The following is an 8,725-nucleotide window of genomic DNA, read 5'->3' as shown; positions in this document are numbered from 1 at the left end:
CGATGCGCTATTTCATTTCTCAAAGAAATGAAGAGAGTGCAAAGGTTGCCTGTATATGTTTGTCTAGCGTGTCAATATGTTCTGTTAATTATCACACTGTTTTCAAATCATCTGTTAACCTAGCCATTCATCAAATCCCCCACAGTAATCCCGTAGCTTTCTTGTGCACATATTTAACATCCAGTACTGCAGTGATTTATATGCTATAGCTACAACCATCAATATATCATTCTCTTATTGTTTAAAACCATGCCATTTACTTCACAAACATGACCGGTTATAATAACCACGCAACACATATGTCTTTGTTAATTACGTGTCTTTTTATTGAGCTTAAAAGGTAGCACAGTGTAACATATCATCTTTGTGTCTTACCGGCGTCTCCTGTTTGTGTGTATAAAGGAATGTGTGCCGGGGTTTAAATGACGCTATGACTTCCGGGGCAATAGAAAGTGACCCGGAGTTTGAGTAATTGATTTATTAGCCGTCACTATATCTTGTGGCTTTGTCAAATGTTAGCTTGAATCATATAAATAATATTCTGTACATTTTTAGCTTTATAGATATATGAATTTAGGCTGATTTAAGCTTTTATTGTCTGCTCACCTGAGCCACCCCTGTATTGTACTGTTGTGTTGGTATGTTCCAATTCCAGTGGCGTGCTTCAGGCCTATATAGACTAACAGCTTCAGTTACTCTGAGAGCTGGAGGGAGGAGGACGTAAGTCTGTCGTATGCTCTCAGAGTAGTGACGAATAGTGACTGGTTCAAAGGTCAATTTGTAAACAGCTTTATGTTTGTATAATTTGACCGTTTTCTCGTCAATTTAATTTATTTACTTGAAAGTATTTTTTTCTTTAATTTTGTTAATTGTCATATTATTATTCTTGCCTGATTGGCCTTAATTGGGGTAAATAAAAAAATCTAATCTTTTCAACCTCATCTCCGACTGTGTTTACACCTGCTCACGACTTCTCATCCACATCTTACTCTCAACAGGCTCTGTATACCAACACAGTCTCACGGCAGTTCGTGTAATTGTCACGTTATTTTTAATCTATTGATTCGTATTTTTAATCTTTTGAATCGTGTACAACAACACGTTTATCTCGTTTTTTTCGTGGTGGCGAGCACGAAATGGGAACCATCTATTCAGAGGTTGGGTTTAGGAAAAAAACAATGGGGAAAGGACGCCTCACATACCGGGAGACGGACGCGGGGGACGCGCGACAATAACGGGACGGTTATGATTAAGAAGACAATGGGGAAAGGACACCTCACACGCCAGGAGACAGCCACGTGGGACGTGCGACAATAACGGGACGGTTGTGATTAGGAAGACGACGGGGAAAGGACGCCTCACACGCCAGGAGACGGCCGCTGGGGATGCGTGACAATAACGGGACCAGTTGTGATTAGGAACACAACGGGGAAAGGACGCCTCACACGCCGGGAGACGGCCGCGGGGGACACGTGACAATAACGGGATGGTTGTGATTAGGAAGACAACGGGGAAACAAAACGCGATCCCCGGTCTCCCGTGTGAAAGTCCTGTATTGTTTGACCCATCCTCCACCCCGACCAACCTCCCTACCATATTCGTGCTGTGATCACGAAATATGCTTCCCATTGAAATACATTACTTTACATTTTCGTGCTGGCCACCACGAAAAAATGAGAAAAACGTGACCATTTCACGAACTGCCGTGAGACTGAGTTGTGTATACAATATAAAATTTACAAATTACACCAAACGGCGTACCCTGAAGCCAGTGTAGTGGGCCATGGGGTCAGGAAATGTGTCCCTGATTTTCCACACACAGCAGCTGGGTATTACCACCCTATTCCCCACACCCAGGCAACCATGCTGCCACAAGACAAACTGTCTATAGGCCGCGTGTCTAAATTGTCTCTGCTCAAGTCCTGGCTCCGGGTTGTCTTCAAGTGCAAAGATATCGTTCCATGCAGCACACATTTCAAGCCTATGAACGAATAAATTATAGGCCTACCCTACTACACGTATTCGTGCCAAAGACAAAAAATAAACAAACAAATGGGTGTGACACAAATTGTTTGGGCCATCGTTATAGAGAGGCGAAGTCCTTCACCTTCCGGTGGACCGCCATGGGACCTTAACTCGGAAAAAATATGAATGGTAGTGAATGGGGAAAGACAAATTATTTTTTGATCCTGTTTGAATTGAGCCATGAATTGCAGATATGATGCTCATCAGTTTAATAGATAATTTCGCAAGTCAAGAAAGTCTCAGTTTACTGTTAAACTGTTGAAGTATAAGACTGTGAAAATACGTAATTAGAAAGACTACACACTTCAAAGTTGCATGGATGACGTCTTGCTGAAGCTACAAAGATGTGTTTCGTACCGGGGATGTAACGTTACTCAAATGAGCAGAGGATCTTGCTTGTTCTTTTGCTTAACTGCTAAAAACACTTCACTGGATAAACACACATCAGTTAATGGAAAAGAGCTAAACTAGCTACCTAGCTAGCAAGTTGAGCATCAAGCTAGGTGACGTAAATTGTGTGAGACAAGAGCGACCAAAGCGACTTACAATTAAGTGCGTTCAACCTTGAAGGTGCAAACTCCAGACAACAAGTAGTAAGTGCAAGTACATTAGCTTTAAATAGGTAATGCTACAAAGAGCCATATGAAAGTGCAGCATCAAGAAGTATATATATATATATATATATATATATATATATTTATTTATTTATTTTTTCTCCCCCATTCGTTATTCGAGGTGTAGTCGGAAGAGATGTGTTTTTAGCCTTCGGCGGAAGATGCACTGGTTTTCGGGCATCCTGATCATGTCAATAGGGAGCTCATCCACCATTTAGGAGCCAGGACAGCAAACAGTCGAGATTTCGTTGAGTGATTAGTTCTCCCTCGCTGTGAGGGGGCAGCAAGCTAAGTTGGGGTATAGGGTTTGACCATGTCCTGGATGTATGCTGGAGCTGATCTGTTCGTGGTCCTGTATGCAAGTACTAGTGTCTTGAAGTGGATGCGGGCAGCAACTGGTAACCAGTGAAGAGAGCGGAGGAGCGGTGTAGTGTGAGAGAACTTGGGGAGGTTGAAGACAAGTCGAGCTGCTGCGTTCTGAATGAGCTGAAGGGGCCGGACGGCACATGCAGGCAGGCCAATCAGCAGGGAGTTGCAGTAGTCTAGACGTGAGATGACTAGAGCCTGAACCAGAACCTGAGCCGCCTTCTGCGTTAGAAGGGGACGTATCCTTCTGATGTTTTGTAGCATGTATCTACATGATCGGGTAATTGCAGCGATGTTGGCAGTGAAGGTTAGTTGGTTGTCAAGTGTCACACCCAGGTTTCTAGCAGTCTGGGTGGGGACTACCACAGAGTTGTCAATTGTTATAGTCAGGTCCTGGGTAGGACAGCCTTTCCCTGGAAGGAAAAGGAGCTCAGTCTTGTCAAGGTTGAGTTTCAGATGGTGTGTGGACATCCAAGAAGAAATGTCAGTCAGACAGGCCGAGATACGTGCTGCTAAAGGAAAGGAGAGAATTAGTTGGGTGTCATCTGCGTAGCTGTGATAAGAAAAGCTGTGTGACTGAATGACAGACCCGAGAGAGTTGACCAGGAGGGGACCCAGGAGGGGACCCAGGACTGATCCCTGAGGAACCCCAGTTTTGAGTGGGCAAGGTTCTGAGGTAGATCCTCTCCAAGTTCCCGATAGGTTCGGTCTGCCAGGTAAGATTTGAGCAAAGAGAGCGCAGAGCCTGAGACACCCAGATCCTAGAGTGTCGAAATGAGGATCAGGTGGTTCACTGTGTCAAATGCAGCAGAAAGGTCCAGAAGGATGATGACGGAGGAGAGAGAGGCTGCTCTAGCGATGTGAAGCTGCTCAGAGACAGCAAGGAGGGCAGTTTCTGTTGAGTGGCCAGCCTTGAAGCCAGACTGGTGGGGATCAAGAAGGTAGTTCTGGTGGAGATAGGTAGAGAGTTGATTATAAATGGCACGCTCAAGAGTTTTGGAAAGAAATGGAAAAAGGGAGACAGGGTTGGAGAAAGTAGATTCAATTTTGGTTTGATAAAAAGAGCTTTTTGCTGCTGAAATAGAGGCAGCGAAGGAGGAAAGAAGAGACTGTTAGGTAAGCAGATCATCTGGGTGTTTAGATTTCCGCCTTTTTTTTTTTCCGCTGTCCGTATTGTTGATCTTTCAGCACGCACAGAGTCAGATAACCACGGAGCTGGGGAGGACTTGCGAACCTGCCATGAAGTAAGAGGGATGAGAGAGTCAAGGGAGGAGGCTAGAGTAGAGAGGAGAGTGTCTGTGGCAGCGTTTTGGAGGCATGAGTAAGAAAGAGTCAGATGGAGGGAGGGTTGATATAGTACATGACGCCAGAGAAGAAGGCGAGAGTGAATGAATATTACGGCAGACAGGTATAGTGTCTCTTGAGATATGTTTGTGAGCTTGGGAGAGAGTAAGAGATGAAGAAATGGTCTGAGGTATGGAGTAGAGTAACAGTGAGGTTGGTTGTAGAGCAGGTTCTGGTAAATATGAGATCTAGGTGGTTGCTAGCTTTGTGAGTGGGTGGGGAAGGAGAGAGAGAGGGCAAAAGAAGAGAGAAGGTGTAAAAAGGCAGCTGACTTCTCTGTCTGAATGTTGAAGTTGCACAGAAGAATCAACGGAGGACCTGTTTCAGGAATATTTGAAAGAAGGACATCCAGCTCCTCCAAAAACTCTCCCAGAGGACCTGGTGGGCGGTAGATAACGACAATGAGTAGTTGTACCGGATGCGTTATGGTAACAGCATGAAGTTCAAAAGAGAGTGGAGTGAACTGTGGCAATGGGTAGAGAGAAAATCTCCACTTGGGGTTAATCAGTAGGCCTGTACCCCCGCCTCTACCTAGAGCTAGAGAATCCAGTCTGCAGTGTAGTTCAGACACTTCACTGATAAACCATAGATTGGCTTTATAAGGTCAAAGATAGTTTTTGTATAATTAACTTCAGTCTCTGCCAGAGACGCCTGCTTTTAAAAGTAATGTAAAAGTAACGAGTAACGTAAAAAGTTACCTTCCATAGGGGGTAACTAAGTAAAGTAATGGATTACTTTTTTAAGAAGTAACGAGTAACAAGCAAACACTACTTTACTAAAAGTAACTTCCCCAACACTGCTGCATCCTATGCTAATGTTTTCAGAAGTCTGCAGCAAGCGTTCTGCTACTCATAGATAATTCACATAATTGTAGGATGACCTCTCACAGGATATATGCTTGCATCCTTGAGGCCTGTGCTACACATAGATATATCACATAACTGTAGGAGGATCTTCTTCTTGTTTTATCGTGGTTGGCATCCAGCTTATTGGTACATTACCGCCACTGTAGGATGATCTTTATGCTAATAATTTCTGAGGTACGCAGCAGGCGTGCTGCTACACATAGATATTTCACATAATTGTAGGATTGCCTCTCATGGTGTATGCATGCATGATTGAGGCCTGCAGCAGGCTTTTTGCTACACATACATTTTGTACAAAGGGCCATGGTTAGCATTGCTAAGCCTCTGTCCTGATTGACAGGTCAGCGTTTAGCCACGGCCTAAAGCACCCCCTGCTTTATCTTAAATTTTAAAATACATGGGACCATACTTTACAAAATGAACATCATGCTGTATTGAAGAAAGCTTGATACTAGTGATAGATGGCCATATTTTAAATGTCGTAAATAGTTACTTAATTTTGTGAATGAAATCATAGGCTTCTTGGGAAGGACGACAAAGAGCACCTGCCTTGAAGTCTTTTAGATTCACTAAGATGCCATCTTCTCCCGCAGGACTGTCATCATTGTGCTTTGTTCGAGACCCTCAGGTCCAGAGAGCAGTTGGGGGAATTCCGGCTGGTGAAGGAGCTCCGCATTCACTGTGACCGGTTCCAGGGGTACTTTCGGCTCAACAGGGAGCAATTTGACAGTCTGCTGACGAGAGTCGGGCCTACGATTTCCCGGATGCGAACAACATTCCGAAAGCCCATTTCTACAATGGAGCGTCTGGCTATTTGTGTCTCCCTGACGTGTGGCTCCAGACAAGACAGTATGGAAAAGTACTTCCAAGTCTGCCCCTGCACCACTTTTTTGTCTCCTCTCCTTTATGTACCTGTCACTTAGGTTCTTCCACCTTTTCTTACACTCTTCCTCTAAATAGATGAAGACGTGTGGATTATTTTCATTTCTAAATAAAATGTTGCATTTCAACACTGTGTCATTGCATGTTTATATACTTAAGTAAGAGGTCTGCAGTCATTGCAGTTGGGTATAATAAAGCTAAGATATGAGCCTACATTCATACATGCATAATTCATTCTCTGGAAAACACTGTGTTCAATGCATATGTGCAATTAATTCCTCCAGAACTGGAGCTTACACATTTGGAAATGGGTAGTTATTCTGTGTAAAGGCCATATACCTACCTATATATCTATATGTGAACTTCAATGAAAATGAACATGACTTGTGTCAATCAGTCCAAACATATTTTCATCATACATGTATACAAATACAATATTATTATTGTGTAATAACAACCGAGTGTAAATTGTAATTTCCCCATTGGGGATCAATAAAGAGTATAAATTATAATTTTTTTTATAAAAAATACAAATATATCCTACAAATACCTGTATGGAGCTGTATAATCAACTTGGTATTTGGTTTTCGCAGCTCACAACAGTAGGCTACAGTTCTTCTCTGTTGCTTTGGTGCATTTCTCAGATCAGAAAGGACAATAATGTGTAACTTTGTCACATAGGGAATAGACCTTCCTTTCATGTGCATTGTTCATTAGACCATACTTACAGAGTGAACTGTTAAATATGGACAGCAACACAAAGCAGTTTCACTATCTTGGTATAAACAATGGCGGAAGGACTTGTCAGTTTGATTCATAAATACTTGCTTTGGACACATTCATTGGTACTTGCTTTGGACACAAACAAAAGATTTCCAGCAAGATACACGATTTTTCAGGTCAGTCACTATGCGGTGCAGTTTACACCAATTGTTTTAAGAAATGCACTCACTGTTGCGCAAATGCAATTATGATTTGACAAATGCACCAAAGTAAAAAATGTAACATAGGATTCTATTTCAGTGGAGACATATATGTTGATTTCACATAGCTAAAACAAACCTGAATGATTTAAATTAAGAGGCTACAATAATCTACACAGCTGGCATGCCTATTATGGTGAAATATGCTTCCACAGCATAGTTTTGCGTCCGAGGGCTCTGTACGACCTTGAACTTGTGTTGTAGCCTGTACAGCTCTGGGAGATCGCTGACGGCCAAAATCAACCTCTCGTCCATGTTCCGTTTGTGTATCCACGTGTATTCTGTGTTTTTTGTTGTTGTTTTTTTCGCACGTCACAGCAGCGCTGCGGCCGCTCTTTTCGCAGCACGGTCAAAGTTGAACCATGTTGGACTTTGACAGTGGCACGCGCATAGAGCGGCCAGCAAGCTGAAGAGGAAATGCCTTTGAAATGGGTCTTTCAACAAGACAATGACCCAAAACACACCAGTAAGCGAGCAAAGTCTTGGTTCCAGATGAACAAGATTGATGTTATGGAGTGGCCAGACCAATCCCCAGACCTCAATCCCATAGAAAACTTGTGGGGTGACAAAAAATGTTGTTTCTGAGGCAAAACTCAGTAATGCAGAAGAATTGTGGAATGTAGTTCAATCGTCCTGGGCTGGAATATCTGTTCACAGGTGCCAGAAGTTGGTCGACTCCATGCAACACAGATGTGAAGCAGTTTTCAGAAATAATGGTCATGCAACAAAATATTTAGTGCAGTGATTCAAAGTAAAGCAAACCCTTGAGACATTTTTCAGTTCATACAGTAAATGTTTGAGATTGCAAATACTGCTATTTTTTTGAACAGCCTAATATTCCTTTTTTCTTCACTTTCTGTATAGGTATAACACAAACTTGATCAATTTTGGTCATGTTTTGATTTGGAATTGAATGTGCAGTGTTCCCAATGCATTGATATTATGGAATTAAAAGCTATTCTAAGGATTTTGAACATTATTCACTTTTTTAAACACACTGTTATTATTCTGAACACAACTGTATGTACATCAAAGGAACAACAAAATAAACTTACATTGATAACATTCATACTTACAACAACAAAAGTAAACACATAAGAAAAAACTCAACACAAGCCTAAAACCTATTTACTTACAGTTGCTTAAATAATCATTTATATAACAGAAAGAAAGCAATCTTCTAGGTGTTCAGGAAGTCTGCCCAAAAAATACTGTTGCCTTCCTGGTAGCTCCCAGACCTGATGGTGGTGAGGAACTGCCCCACTGATATGATTCTCAGTGCTTGATGGAATTCCACTAGAGTTGGGACAGAATTTTTAGACCTCACACAGCTGAATGTGTTTTCAAGGCAGTCTTGTGTGAACCTTGACGTTCTTGTGTCAGCATCTCTTCCTGTATGGCCAGAATGGATGTTGTTGCCATTATCACCCAACAGGCTTCCAACGTTCCTTTTGACCAAGATGAACAATGTCCTGGAGAAAGGCGATGGCCTATTGGTACTCCTCCATCTTGAGCCTGCTCAAGGCTATACTGTAATTGGATGGCGAAGTGACATGAGATCAAACCAATGATCAACTTGCTCCAGGAGCCATGCTGTAGTCATGTAGGACAGAGGGCTCTGTTCTTGCTGCACCATATATTTCAC

The 8,725-nt window shown here is 42.5% G+C and overlaps 1 pseudogene; it reads right to left on the bottom strand.

Moving 5' to 3' along the window:
* Positions 1-2,751: 2,751 nt before the first annotated feature.
* Positions 2,752-8,502, bottom strand: LOC144521621 (uncharacterized; annotated as a pseudogene).
* Positions 8,503-8,725: the final 223 nt, after the last annotated feature.

Source organism: Sander vitreus, chromosome 1 (genome assembly GCF_031162955.1).
Source record: "Sander vitreus isolate 19-12246 chromosome 1, sanVit1, whole genome shotgun sequence".
Classification (NCBI taxonomy): domain Eukaryota; kingdom Metazoa; phylum Chordata; class Actinopteri; order Perciformes; family Percidae; genus Sander; species Sander vitreus.
Note: the sequence above shows the minus strand (reverse complement) of the source record. Positions and strands in the feature narration are given on the sequence as shown.